The sequence below is a fragment of the Megascapheus bottae genome, chromosome 14 (genome assembly GCF_031878675.1).
Source record: "Megascapheus bottae isolate mThoBot1 chromosome 14, mThoBot2.hap1, whole genome shotgun sequence".
Lineage (NCBI taxonomy): Eukaryota > Metazoa > Chordata > Mammalia > Rodentia > Geomyidae > Megascapheus > Megascapheus bottae.
The window spans coordinates 5,003,849-5,019,488 of record NC_143522.1 but is presented as its reverse complement, the minus strand read 5'-3'; the positions used below and the strand labels follow the sequence as shown (position 1 = coordinate 5,019,488).

The window sequence follows — 15,640 nt, the reverse complement described above, 5'->3', positions numbered from 1 at the left end:
CTAGCTACTCAGGAGGCTGAGATCTGAGGATCCTGGTTCAAAGCCAGCCTTGGGTACAAAAGTCCATGAGACTCTTAATCTACAACTAACTATCAGTAACTAACCAGTAGTGCTGAGGCTCAAGGGGTAGAGTTGCTAGCCTTGAGCTGAAAAGCTCAGAGACAGCACCCAAGCCCAGAGTTCAGGCCCTACAACTGATGAAAAAAAAAAAAAAGTTGGAAGTGTAACTGTGGTTCGACTGACAGTGCACTAGCTTTGAGCAAAAAAGCTCAGGGACAGTGCGCGCAGATCCTGAGTTCAAGCCCCAGGGCTACCACAACAACAAAGATTTAAAATTGGTAAACTTTTTCAAACCTCTGTATAGGCTATCTGTAACCAAACTGTGAAGATGTCTGTTCACCATGCACCCACCTCCAGAACAACATATGCACATACTCATCGACATGTGATTTATCATCTGAGTGCCTGCTAACAAGGCAAGTGAGGTAAATCTTCTTAGTATCCAGCCTTTTAACATTCAAAAATGTTTATGAAAGACAACAAAAGAAAGATTCAGGATTGAGGTTCAAGCAGAAATACAAACTGTTACAATTAAAATTATATAAAACCTATATAATTTATAATCATAATTATATAGTTTTTAATTATGTAAATTATACAAAAATATATAAAGCCCTGGTAGCTCACTCCTTTAATCCCAGCTACTCTAGAGGCTGATGTCTGAGGATCCAGGTTTGAAACCAGATCAGGCAGACAAGTCTGACAGACTTTTTATCTCTAATTACCAGGAAAAAGTCAGAGGTGGAGGTATGGTTCAAGTGGAGAAACACCATGCCTTGAACCTGAGTTCAAGCCCCCCCAGCATTAAAAAAAAAAAAAAAAAAAAAGGAAATGAAAAGACTTACTTTCTAGTTAGGAGTTGTTCAAAGCTGAAACAAACTTGGAGAATTCTGAATGATCACACTAAAGCCAAGAAGGAAATGTTATTGAGGACAGTGTAGTACACAGCACAGCGCAAAGAGCACTGGCCTCATTTACACGCAATGCAGCTGGGTTCAAATCCTCATTGACCCCAAGTTTCAAGGTAAGAATACTTCACCTCAAATAGCCTCAAACGTGGTATTTTATAGATGAGTAAAATATACTGCCTGTCACATAGAATTCCAATTATAGAAGAACATCTGAAGCTATATACACTACTCAAATTAGTAAAAATATAAAAGATCACTAAGATAACCTTTGTTATTGGCTGTCCTGGGATCTGTACACATTTATGGGGCAGGTGGCATACCTGTTATTGGTTTTTGCTTGAAACAGGGTTTCTTGCTTATGCCTAGAACCAGCCTTGGGTGTCGATCTTCCTATTATCCCATGTAAATTTAGCCTTTCTGGCTTGGGAATCTCACATTTTTGCCTGGGTTATCCTTGAACCATAATCCTCTATACCTCCTCAGTAGATGAATTGCAGCATGAGCCACAGCATGCAGTCTCAACAAATGTTTTTTGAGTACTAAGCACTATATTAAGTACTGCAATCAGCAGCAGCATGGACAAAATCCCCAGGATACCATAAATACATGATTCAGCATGCATCTAGTAAAGTGTACGCTCTATAGAAGAAGGTATCATGCTGTAAAGAAAAGACCACAAGGTGGGCCGGGAGTTTGGCCTAATGGTAGAGTACTTGCCTAACATGCATAAAGATCCCGGTTCGATTCCTCACTGACACAAAAATTGAAAAAAAGCCAGAAGTGGTGCTGTGGTTCAAGTGGTAGAGCTCTAGCCTTGAGAAAACCCAAGGACAGTGCTTAGGCCCTGAGTTCAAGCTCAGGACAAAAAAAAAAAAAAAAAAGAACACAGGGTCTGTGTACCATGGAGCTGGATATGAATCCTCCATATATCTACCAGTATTTACCATCTCATCATAGCACAGGAAACTAAAGGGCTAGGCTTAATTTTAAATGTTAACCCTACAGTTTCTAGGCAATGTCATTATGCAATTGTTGTTTCACCCATAGAGCATGGAAGAATAAGAGTCAAATTCTTGAGAGATTTTAAAATGTTATCTCTTGAAGACAATTTTTATAACTCATTTACTTTTTTTTTTTGGCCAGTCCTTGGGCTTGAACTTAGGGCCTAGGCACTGTCCTTGAGCTTTCTCAAGGCTAGCACTACCTCTTGAGCAACAGCACCACTTCCAGATTTTTTTCTGTACATGTGGTACCAAGGAATCAAACCAAGGTTCGTGCATGCTAGGCAAGCACTCAACCACTAGGCCACACTCACGGACCAAACCATTTACTTTCATCAAGTAATTTCAAACTCCAAGTTTGCTTTTTCTTTTTTTGGTTGGTCATGGGGCTTGAACTCTTACGTTTGCCTTTTCAATTTCTTGACATCCTTAATAATATTAACTACAAAAACAAAAACCTTCAAAAACTTATTATAAACACATTCATGCCTATAATCCTATGATTCTGAGAGTCACAGAAACTATACCTGGCAGGAACTGGGAGCATGGCCTAGTGGTAGAGTGCTTGCCTAGCATGCACAAAGCATTGGGTTCAATTCCTCAGTACCACATACATTACAAAAAAGCCAGAAGTAGTGCTGTGGTTCAAATGGTAGAGCTATAGCCTTAAGAAAGCCCAAGGACAGTACTCAGGCCCTGAGTTCAAGCCCCAGGACTAGCCAAAAAAAAAGAAAAGAAGAGAAGAAAAAGAAACTAGTCCTGGCAGAAAAGTTCATTACACTTATCTCCAATTAACCACTAAAACCCAGAAGTGGCACAATAGCTAAGTGGTAGAGTCCTAGTCCTGAGCACAGAGAGCTTCAGGACTAGCTCATAGCCTCTGAGTTCAAGCCCCACAACTAAGTAATATAGACATAGATCTAGCTTAGATCTTGATTCAACATTCTTAATTTCATAGAGGCAAAGACCACTAACATTATAAACAAATGTATCAGGATGGTTAGATGTGGTAAAGCAGGCACTAGGACTACAAAAGAGACTCATGTCCACCTACAAAGTACTAGGCAAACACTTCCTGGGTATAGTGGGTATGGGTTCTTAATTCATGTTCACTGGAGAGATGCCGTTATCCATCCCAACTCAATACTACAGATGTAGTTTCATCCATACATGTCCATGTAAACTTAATGAACACTTGTGTTCCCAAAACATACTGGGTAAGTCATTTCAGAAAATTGCTTTTTGTGGTAAGATTTCAGAAATCATTTCCTCTATGACTAAATCTTTTAAACTGCAGATAATACTACCTGGGGCAAATGAAAAGGTCTATAAAAGGATAAAAGTGAATAAATAAGTAACTGAAAAGGAATTTCCAAGAGACTCCAGAAAAACAATCATTGCAAATTGTATGAGACTTGCATTACATTTCAGGCCTCAAGATCATTTGTATGGTCTGGAAGAGAGCTAACACAAGACTCCCAATTCAGTACCCACTTCTGCACCACTTGTAGTTATATCAGGACCTCAAAAAGGATTTATGTATAGAGTCAGCACTCCTAATAGGAAAATCTGAACTCCAAATATTTAAAAACTCTAAAGCACTATTTAAAAAAAAAAAGATTATGAAGAGCTGAGTAGCTGGGATTATAAACTAAATACACTGAGAAAACACAAAAGAGAGATCCTAGCCAGGTACCAATGGTTCACACTTGTAATTCTAGCTACTCAAGGGCTGATATGAGGATCACAGTTTGAAGCCAGTCCAGGCAAGAAAGCCTGTAAGACTCTTATCTCCCATAAGAAAAAAACAGGCCAGGCCGGGCAGTGGCTCACGCCTGTAATCCTAGCTTCTCAGGAGGCTGAGATCTGAGGATCAAGATTCAAAGCCAGCCTGGGCACAAAAGGACCTGAGACTCTTATCTCCAATTAACCCATAGCAAACAGGAAATGGGGCTTGGCTCAAGGGTAGGGTGGTAGCCTTGAGCTAAAGAGCTCAGGGATAGCACCCAGGCCAAGTTCAAGCCCCATGACCCACAAAAAAGAAAAAGAAAAGAAAATGAAGGAAGAAAAGAAAACCATGAATTATACCAGAACAGAACAGATGCTGTTCTGGTGAGATGCTAGTGAATGAATAGGATTAGAGAACAGAAAGCAATGGGAAAGATGTTTCAGGTATTTATACAGATATGTAGGTAACTGGGAGAACTAGGCAAGAGGTTGGCTAGAAAATAATGGACAGGGATAATATTGATCAAGATGCAATTTACTCAGACTGACATTAAATTGAAACCCCTTTGTACATACTACTTTAAAATAATAAAAATGGATTTTTCTTTTCTTTTTTTTTTTTTTGCCAGTCCTAGGGCTTAAACTCAGGACCTGAGCTCAGTCCTTGGGGTTTTTTCCTCAAGGTTAGCAATCTACTACTTGAGCAACTGTACCACTTCTGGCTTTTCTATGTACATGATACTGAGGAATCAAACCTCGGTCTTCATGCATGCTAGGCAAGCACTCTACCACTAGGCCAAACTCCTGGCCCATGGAAGATTTTTTTTTTAAAGTAATAACAGGAAGACTGAAGGTTTTGAAAGTAGGATAAATGACTATATACATGTATAATTTTACATAGACATACACACACACACACACAACACTTAATTCTTTTAGGGGAGGGGAGGTCATGTAGTTTGAACTTGGCCTGGGTGCTGTCCCTGAGCTCTTCAGTTTAAGGCTACCACCCTACCCTTGAGCTAAGCCCCATTTCCCATTTTTTAGAGGTTAATTGGAGATAAGTCTCAGGTCCTTTTGCGCCTAGGCTGGCTTTGAACCTTGATCCTCAGATCTCAGCCTCCTGAGTAGCTAGGATTATAGGCGTGAGCCACCGGCTAACGTTTAATCCTATAACAAACCATACAAAGTATATACTATCCTAAGACCTTTTTCAAAAAACAAAATTTTTTTTGCCAGTACCAGAACTCAAACCCAGGGCTTCACACTCTCTCAGCCTGCTTGCCTGGCTGTCACTCTACCACTTGAGTCATATCTCCAGCCTGGCTTTTTGTTAGTTACTTTTGGAAATAGAGGAGTCTTCTGGATTTTCTTCCCAGTTAGATGTGAACCACAATACTCTGTAATCTCAGCCTCCTGAACAACTGGGATTAGATGTGCATCAACAGCACCTGGCTTTAAGACCCATTTTGCAGACTGAGACTGCCATGGTTTGGATAATGCGAAGTGTACCCTCAAAAGCTTTATATGTCAGAAACTTCCTTCTCAATTTTAAGAGGTGTTGGAACCTTTTTTCCATGAGGTAACATAACCAGAGAAGCCCTCATTAAAGCCAATACTATTTGGACTTTCAGCTACCAAAATCATGAGCCACATACGCTACTTTTAAGTTACTGAGCCTTAGGTATCTTATAGAAATGAAAAATGACCCATACAGTGTATATGTATGTCCATGTATTTACCTCAAAGAAGATTTCTCAGGATTAGAATATGAGCAATATGACTTGAGCTCAAAATTATAGTCTTGACAGTTTTACCACCTATAAAAATGTCATATCAGCAAATTTTTTCCTTGAATACCATTTGCCAGAGTATACAGGCCAATATCTAAAACCAATTAAATTCTTCAGAGGTACAGACTCCTAAAGGTAACATTTTATCATAAGTTACTTAAGTGACATTCAATCAAGTGTAGAAAATGTTATTCACTACTTCTGCCTAGCATTCTGGCTAGATTTCAGATTCAGTACTTAGCGCTGTAAGTTCTGAAATTATAATTGTTCCAAAACTTATTTTTGAGTTATTTGTAACTTGAAACACATATTTCCATAGAAACAATCCTGTAAATGGTGGCTCAATTTCATGCTCCTACCCTAAATCTGTTAAAACATACTGTAGCTATGTGTTAATCCTGACAATGCTATATTATGTCATTAGTGACTGACAGACTCCAAGGAGCAGTAGTGTACAGTACAGTCTACTGTACTGAGCCCTCAAGGACAGGGAGACAGGAATGAGGCTTAATAGCCTTAGTGTTCCTTGTGCCTGGCACACACTTCCCACACAGTTGGCACTTAGTACATGTTTGTTAAATGAGAGAATTAAAAGCCATTCTAGGAAGCAGGCACTGCTAGATATAAATACCAGCTCTACCACTTAAGATAACTATCAGGAAACTTTCTCTACTTTTTGAAGACCCAACTAACTATAGAATCCTCAAAGGATTCTAACATAAACTAGACATAAATGGGTTTTTTGCCTTTTCCATTCAAGTACAATTTTCAAAAATATCACTATGACACTATTTATATGTAACTATGAAATAATCAGGTTCAATGTGCTTTTATGTGTATGTTACTAGTAGGGCCTGGGCATTTTTAGCTTAGCATTTTTCTACCATTTGAGCCTGGTTTGTTTTGTATACCAGATAGCAAACTGAAGCTCTTGAAGGTTCGTTCAGTGATATGCTCAAAGTCACATCTAATTTTAGTGGCTATCGGGCAAGATTATGTCTCCCTGATGCTGGTCTAGGGCTCTCCAGCTCCTGTGCAAATGCAGCTCCTTTAATAGTGCAACCTCTTTCTGTTCTCTGTTATCAGGTTGTTTGGCTGGACATATTTGCAAGAGTGGTTGGCCACCCCAACTGAAATGTCCTTGTACTTGTCATGTATGCTTTTGGAGACTATGGTTTGCTGGTATTTTGTCTCCTTGTCAAGCTGACAAATTACTTCTGAAAGGTATATAATCTGCTGCTCACCACTTCAGTATGGTATGGGTTGTGGAACCAACAAAACAAAGCTAAGTCTAATTTAATTTTCTGTGAGGACCTAGGGAAGAGCTCTATGAGGAAGATGTTAGATTTTAATTTCTGTACTTCATTAGCAGGCAATCAAATTGTCCTCTTTTGCTTCATGTCAGGTCAATGGATTGCCACAGTCACCTAAAAGATAACTTATAAATAAGTAAGATGACTCTTTAGTTAGCTTGAAGTATAAATCTAGGAAGTGAATTCATCCACACAGAAAACAGAGGGAAGAATCTTGGAATAATCTTTCCCTCAGTATTAGTATTTTCAGCCATATATTCTAAAAAGGGGGTAGAATACTGTTGTGGACCACCAGAGGGCACCATGTAAACTACTCAGGCCTCTCAGCTAAAAGCAGGTTTACCAGGAAGTGACTTTTTGCATGTGGCATTTGTGTTTTTAGGGTGCATTCTGCAGTACTATCTATTCCAAAGTACTCCTTTCTCATTTTGTACAGCCACTGTTTGGGCTTTTTTTTTTTTCTTTTCCCTCTACATTCTGTCTTAGCTACTCAGGGTAGGGGGACTCACTTCCTAACTATCAAGTCCTGACAATTTTCCCACTTACTATTTCTCAAATTTGCTCTTTATTCTGTCCTTTCCCTCCTACCTGTCCATTTCCCATGAAGCTTCAAATCAGTCCTGCAACTGAGGACTCAACAAAATACCATTCACTGTCTGCTGATTGACAATAAAAAATTGGGCCTGCCACCAGTTCCTCACACATGTTAATCCTAGCTAACTCAGTAGTCTGAGATCCGAGGATCATGTTTTAGCCAGTCCAGGCAGTGAAGTCCATGAGACTCCTACCTCCAATTAACCACCACCAACAATAAGTAGAACTGTAGCTCAAGTAGTAAAGTATTAGTCTTTAGCAAAAAGATCAGACAGCAAAGCACCCAGACCCTGAGAGTTTGTGCCCCAAGACAGGTAAATGCATGTGTACGCGCACACTCACAAATTAGGCCAAGTCAGTTCCCCTGCTACAATTCCTCTCTCTTTATATCCTCAAGCTAATATATAAACTCCTTAGGTACAAATGAGCAGTGCTTCCCCCCCACCCTCCCCACCCCCCCTCTCACTTTTGGCCAATCCTAGGGCTTGAACTCAGGGCCTGGGTGCTATCCCTGAGCCTCTTTGTGCTCAAGGTTAGTGCTCTTACCATATAAGCCACAGGACCACTTCCCCCCATCTATTCTTATAGTACCTACTTCTACTTCCTGCATCAAACTTTCTTACCTCTGGTGTTATCCATGCTGATTAGTTCTTCCGTCTGAACCCCCTTCAAATCATCTAAGAACCAGTATATGACCTCCTCCTAAAAACCTCTGCAGCAACTTCTTTTCCTACTGTTTCAGAATTAAATAGCATCTCATATTTTTTACTTACTGCACTATATATTAGCCAAAAAAGCAATATAAAGTAGGCATAAAATCACAGACTGACTAGACTAAGCACCAGGGTTCAAATTTTAGCTCTGCCACTTATTAGGTATGTGACCTTGAGTAGGTTGCTCAATTTGTGATTCAATCCCTATGAAAGCATAATGGCTTTTCTTAGCATTTTGAGTTTGTGAGGCAGTGTCCTTGGTCACAAAACTATATATATATATATATATATATATATATATATATATATATATATGTAGGAAATGGCTACAATGATTCATCTGTTGGTCTCCCTTAGATTGTAAGCAACATATGGGCAAGGAATCTGACTTATTTTTTGTTACTTTGTAATAGTAAGTGTTCCCTGATGTTGGGCTATGAATAACTAGTGAGGCAGCAATAATGAGGGCAATCCATTATCCTTCTTTCAGCAGATCTGCATTGCAAGGGTGACACTGCCTAAAAAGAAATGCATTCATTACCTGACAGTAATCCCACAATACAACATCTTTACAATAACAAAACTTAAAAATAAAAAAATGTACTGCTGCCAGGTACCAGTGGCTCATGCCTATATTCCTAGCTACTTAGGAAGCTAGGATCTGAGGATAGTGGTTCAAAGCCAGTTAAGGCAAGAAAGTGATGAGATTCTTACCTCCAATTAACCACCAAAAGTGGAGCTGTGGTTCATTTGGTAGTGTGCTAGCCTGGAGTGAAAAATCTCAAGGACAGTACAGAGGCCTTAAGTTCAAGTCTTAGGACTGGCAGGGAAAAATAAAAAAAGTATTATGCCCCATCAATTTTGTGGCTCCCAGGTTTTTTTGTTTTTAATTCAAATTCAATGAAATGAAGCCAATAAACAAGATCATAAAATGTGTTCATCTTTAGAAATATAGCTTCAGGGGCCGGGAGTTTGGCCTAGTGGTTAAAGTGCTTGCCTAGCATGCACGAAGACCTGGGTTCGATTCCTTGGTACCACGTACATAGAAAAAAGCCGGAAGTGGTGCTGAGGCTCAAGTGGTAGAGCTCTAGCCTTGAGAAAGTCCAAGGACAGAGCTCAGACTCTGAGCTCAAGCCCAGGACTGGCAAAAAAAAAAAAAAAAGAAATATAGATTCATTTTTAAGCAATCTCTTTTAAGATTTCCCTTCAGTCCATATTACCTAACACAATGAAAACCTCCCTTCTTCCTGCTATTTCCTCTGCTTGTTAGAATGTTTTCCATGTCTAATCATTCTCTTTGAGAAATTCTTTGATTCCCAAGGGGAGGCAGATGCCTTTCTTCTGTGCAGTCTACTATACATGCAACATAGGGTAACAAAGAATGTATCTTCCAAGCAGGGATGCTACTTAAAGAAGTTGTTGTTGTGGCTAGGAGTAGAGCCTAGTGGTGCTTGCCTAGCATGCATGAAGCCCTGGGTTCGACTCCTTAGTATCACATACACAGAAAAAGCCAGAAATGGCACTGTGGTTCATGTGGCAGAGTGTTATGTTAGTCTTGAGCAAAACATGTCCAAGGACAGTGCCTAGGCCCTGAGTTCAAGCCCCAGGACTGGCAAAAAAAAAAAAAAGAAGAAGACAGGTGTTATCATTATTTGGCTCCTCTGCTTTATTATAAGGTCTTAAGACCAGGGTACTGTCTCTAATAGTTGCTTGACCCTCAGTTTTTTTTTGTTTTTTTTAATGAATCAAGGTTTTTATATTACTAATCAATGTTTTGGCACTTTTTCAGTAGTAACTTCATTCCTTTTCTTTCTGCCAGTCCTGGGACACTGTTGCTGAGCTGCTTTTGCTCAAGGCTAGTACTCTACCACTTGAGTCACAGCACCACTTTTGGCTGTTTATGTGGTATGTAGTACAAAGGAATCAAACCTAGGGGTTCATGTATGCTAGGCAAGCCACATAGTAAGCCACATAGTTCAACAACTTTCATATAGTACTTGAAAAGTTAAGAGCAATTCTCTTATGTTATTCAACTGATTCTGACAGTTGCTCTAATCGGCATTTTTTTTTCTTGCCAGTCCTGGGGTTTGTACTCAGGGCCTGAGCACTGTCCTTGGGTTTTCTCAAGGCTAGCACTCTACCATTTGAACCACCACACCACTTCTGCCTTTCTTTTTTTTAATATATGAGGTACTGAGAAATTGAAGCCAGGTCTTCATGCATGGTAGGGAAGCACTCTACCACTAGGCCAAACTCCTGGCCCCCCTAATGGTACTGAGGAATTGAACCCAGGTCTTCATTCATGCTAGGGAAGCACTCTACCACTAGGCCAAACTCCTGGCTCTCCTAATCGGCAGTTTTAAAATTATTTTCATTTTGTGAATGAAGAACTAGGTCCACTGGTTATTTGCTCATTGAGTCCAAGTAGAGGATAAGGCCAAAACTCTGACTTGACTGAATATCCTAGGTTTTAGCTTTTGTAAAGTATACAACACTCACTCCTTTTGGTCATGACTATTAACTGTGCTGCCCTTTAGTCTTTTATAGTCACCTCTTTTCATCAATCTAACATCATTCTTAATGCCCCATCTTGCAGGCAGGCAGAGTGCTATGTCCTCTTCTATCTGCTGACTCCTAAGGCCCACCAGAGCATGTCTGCCTCTAATACTAGATTTAAGGTTGGGGGGGGGCTGAAGTTTGGCAGGTATCTCCAAAAAGGATCACATATCTCACACAGACAGCTACCAAACAAATCTTTCATTCTTTACATTTTCACTTGATTTCCGTGTGTGTGTGTGTGTGTGTGTGTGTGTGTGTATGTGTGTGTGTGCGCGCGCGCGCTTGCCTTTTATAGTATTGAGGATGGAACCCAAGACTTCCTACATGGTAGCCAAGTGCTCTATTACAGAACTATGCTTCAGCCTTCAAATTTTATTTTTTTAACTTACTATGCCAATACTTGAGCTTGATCCTGGTTCTGTATGCTGCCCTCAAGCTTTTCTTTTTGGGGGTCATAGGGCTTGAACTCTAGGTCTGGGTGCTGTCCCTGAGTTCTTCAGCTCAAGGCTACAGCCAAGCCCCACTTCTCATAAATTGAAGATGAGTCTCAAGTCCTTTTGCACCTGGGCTGGCTTTGAACCTTGATCCTCAGAGCTCAGCCTCCTGAGTAGCTAGGATTACAGGCGTGAGCCACCGCGCCTGGTGCTAACCAGCTTTCCTAAAGCTCAAGGAAAGTGCGCTACCGCTACCACTTGATCCACTTCATTCTTTTGGAGTGCTTAGAGATTAAGAGTCTCACAGACTTTCCTGCCCAGGATTGGCTTATCTCATTCCCATTATCTCAGCCTCCTGAACAGCTAGGATTACAGGTGTGTGCACTGGCATCAAGCTTCAAATTTTATTTTGGAAACAACTTAAAATTTAAAGACAGAATAGTGCATATACTATTCACATCATCAACACTTCAGATAATGTTGTGGTTAAATGTTGTATTTGGGGGCTTTGTTTTTAAAATACTAACTTCCCTGAATGTGACAGCCTAAGGAATAAGTGTCTTGTCATTAATAAGTATACCTAACAAAAGTATATTCAGAAATCTATCTTAAAAATACACCTATTATTGGGCCGGGAGTTTGGCCTAGTGGTTAAAGTGCTTGCCTAGCATGCACGAAGACCCGGGTTCCATTCCTTGGTACCACATATATAGAAAAAGCCGGAAGTGGTACTGAAGCTCAAGTGGTAGAGTTCTAGCCTTGAGAAAGTCCAAGGACAGTGCCCAGGCCCTGAGCTCAAGCCCAGGACTGGCAAAAAAAAAAAAAAAATACACCTATTATAAGTGGCTTTCAGTCCAGAGTCCTTGCATGGCTCCTTAATTCTAGCCTTCCCCATGGAACATCTGGAAACAACAGGCATTCATGCCCCTCTTTTCTCTAATTTCCTTGCCACAATATTTAGCTTGCTACCTCTGTATACTAATCAGGATACTACCATTCCCTATCAGCACAGGGACATCATATGCAAGATCTCTATAACAAGCATTCATATTTATTCCCAATGATAAATTGGGGAACTTTTCATATGTGAGGGGTTTATTAGCAAGTCTGGCTGATGTAAGATATAAATCAACCCATTAGAAGCTGGATATTAACATTAATGAAGTGTGAGGACCAGCCCACCAAGGAATACTCATGAGAGCAAACCTAAAACGGTAGCTCTATTACACATAGACTCTCATCTCTAACTATATAGCTCATAGCTAATTATAGAAAGTTAAATCAGCACAATGCAAAACAATCTACCTGGCCATTGTCACCAACCTAAGTGGTAATACAGAACATGTGTAGAGAACATGATAGCCCAGGAGCAAGCACAAAGAAGCACAGCTATTCTCAAGTGGTGCCTCTCTTGCTCTTAAAACAGGGAACTGCCTGTTCCGTGATTAGCTCTGGAAAGGGGAGTTAGAATGACTTTCAGTTTTGTATGTGTTCATGTATGCACAGATCCTGGGGCTTGAACTCACAGCTTTGTTAGTCAAGACTCCTGCTCTACCATTTGAGTCACAGCTTCACTTCTGGATAAGGAAGGAGTCTCAGACTCCTGCCTAGGCTGGTTTTGAACTGCTATCCTCCCATCTCAACCTCCTGAGTTCCTGCCATTAATAAGCATGAGCCTAGTGGCTCATCTGGCTAGTCCATGAGCTTTTTTGCTTGAGGCTAGTGCTCTGCTACCAGAACCTCAGCACCCCCTCTGGCTTTGGGGGGGGGGTTAAGTGGGGATAAGACTTACACACTTTCCTCCCAGGCTGGGTTTGAACCACAATCTTCAGACCTCAACTTCCTGAGTAACTAGGATTACTGGGGTGAGTCACCAGCATCAGGTTGACTCTTTTGTATTTCATGTTACTGTAGGTTGAATTTGTACAATAAGCATGGACCTCATAATTTTAAAGTGTTTCTACTTTGAGAAATAATAGGCATGAGTAAGTTAATTTGGTTCATAGACTTTAAGAAAAATGACCCAATCTCACTACTTTATCACCAGAGATCCAAGCATAAGAACATTCTTCACTGTCCTTGGGCTTTCTCAAAGCTAGAGTTCTACCACTTGAGCCACAGCACCACTTCCAGCTTTTTCTATGTATGTGGTACCCAGGAATCGAACATGGGTCTTTGTGCATGCTAGGCAAGCACTCTACCACTAGAACAAACTCCGGGCCCCAGCAAAGAACATTCTATAGAGACCAAAGTGAATTCTCAAGCAAATGTTTCACAAATACACATTGATTAAATACATAAAACCAATAGATTGGGGACAAGAGTTTGGCCTAGTGGTAGAGTGAAATAGAAACATGAAACAGAAACACAAGGTCAGAATCTGGGTGTGGTGGCAGCAGACCTGTAATCCCAGCACTAAGGAGACACACAGGAGGAGAAGCAAGTTCAAGGTCAATTTGAGCTATACAGTGAAACAGCAACAGAAAACACGAGGTCAAGAGCATGTGGCTGTTCCACATCAGGTCTTGTTAAAACATGGTTTCTCTTTTTCCTATGATGATGCACCATCTCTCCTTTCACTTCCCCCCAGCTCCCCACCCACCAAAACAGTAAGTAGACTGTAGAGAGATGGAAAGAACTGAATTAAGACCATGAAATTTTGGTCTCTCTTTTTGTTTGAGACATGGTCTCCAGTTCTGTAGCCCTGGATGACCAGGAACTTTCAATTCTTTTCACTTAGCCTCCCAAGTACTGGTGTAATACCTGGTGGGAAATTGGTCTTAATGAGAAACTCTGCTGCTAAATACTGTTAACACAAGGCTTTGGAACGGCCTTTCTCCTCATACTATACTTCTCTGTTTCTTTAAGAGGAGGCTATGTTTTGTCAATCCCCAAACCATTCAGCTATTACTGAGACTTTAGGTATCAGAATCTAACTCAAAAAAGAAGTTCTGAGGCTGGGAGTTTGGCCTAGTGGTAGAATGCTTGCCGAGCATGCATGAAGACTCGGGTTCGATTCCTTGGCACCACATACATAGAAAAAAGCTAGAAGTGGTGCTGTGGCTCAAATGGTAGAGCTCTAGCCTTGAAAAAAAAAAAAAGTCCAAAGACAGTGCCCAGGCCCTGAGTTCAAGCCCCACAAATGGCGCACACACACACACACACACACACAAAAAAGGTTTGGGTGAATGATCACCAACCAGTCATAATTCAGGCTTCACCCACTTGTAATCCCATCCTCACCATTTCTTCTGATCATATCCGTTTGCACTGACAAAATTTCATAGAATCTAAGTTTCTCCATTCCAAAGGAGATTGTGGTTAAAGCTGTCATCAGATTTGCACTCTCTCCCCAAATTTGCTTGAAAGTGCCACGAGGTCCCAAAACTATATAATTCCAAATGGTATCACGTGTCATCGGTTGTAATGGTACATGCCTGTAACCGTAGGGAGAGGGACTGCGAGGGAGGGACTTAATGGAGGCGCTGAGGCAAGAAAGAGGATCAAGGGTTCGAAGTCAGGCTTAAAGGGCAAGCCTCTTGGGAATGGGGGAAGGGGAGTGAGGAGAGGGGAGGGACTCAGGAACTCGGGGCGAGTTCGAAAGTCGAAGGGAAAGTTGTTCCTGTCTTGACGCTTACAGCAGGGAAACCAGTGGAAACCTGCGCACACCTTCAGCGCTTAGAAAACACCCTCACACACGTACCCACGCCCTCCCCTCAGAAATCCAGGACTTCCATTAGCCTCTTCCTAACTTGCAAAAAGTGTGTTGTCAAGCCCCCAGACCGCGTGCACGCTCGACCAGGTGGAAGGAGCCCGGGGAGGGGCTGTTCCCGGCTCCCGCCGGCACGCTGGAGCGCCACCGGCTCCGAATCCACAGACACCGCGCTCCCGGACACTCGAGCAAAACTTTGGTGAGCGCCCGCTGGAGGAAGAAGGCACACTTTCTTCCCACAGCAGATGCCCCCCCAAACCCCGGACCTACTACTTTTTAACCGAACAAAACCCAAGTGTGTCGGCGGGGGAGGGGGGAGGGGGAGGCGCGACGCAAGAATTTGCGCGGCCCTGACGCCTCCACCCTCGGAGCTCGCCCAAGTCTGCGGCCTCGGGCTCCGGGACGCTTCCCCTCCCACCCGCCGCCGCCGCCGCCGCCGCCGCCCGGCCGCGGCTGTAAGTTGAGAGAAGCGGGCTCCGGGCCCGTCAATCAACCGAGTCCTCCCGCCCCCCAACACCACCTCCCCTCCCCCCCCAAAAAATAAAATAAAGGCAATGGGGGTGGGGGAGGACGGTAACTAATTTGCGAAGTCGTCGGTACCCGGGCTTCGCCTCCGACTCGGGGAGGCCGCGCGCTCGGGACCCGGGCGCCGGTATGGAGCGGGCGGCCCACAGCCGCCCGTCGCCGAGTCCTCACCCCGAGCCGTGCTCCGGCTCCCCCGCACGGGTCGGGCGTCGCTCCGGCTCCGCGCTCCTGTCAGGCCCCGCGGCCCCGTCGCCCTCCCGACCGGACTAAAGTTGCGCAAATGAGCCCCACAGCTGG

The 15,640-nt window shown here is 42.3% G+C and overlaps 1 protein-coding gene across 4 annotated transcripts in view; it reads right to left on the bottom strand.

The window, feature by feature from the left end:
- Positions 1-15,640, bottom strand: part of Zbtb1 (zinc finger and BTB domain containing 1) — a 30,822-nt gene that overhangs the window by 14,875 nt on the left and 307 nt on the right. For 2 of the 4 annotated variants that reach the window (XM_090344268.1, XM_090344265.1), the window contains exons 2-3: positions 906-963; positions 412-507 (exon numbers count right to left, since the gene is read on the bottom strand). The exons of 1 other annotated variant lie outside the window; for it this stretch is intronic. The gene's annotated coding sequence lies outside the window, so the exon portion shown is untranslated. The remainder of the gene's footprint in view (positions 1-411; positions 508-905; positions 964-15,640) is intronic. One more of the 4 variants, XM_090344266.1, reaches the window with a different exon arrangement.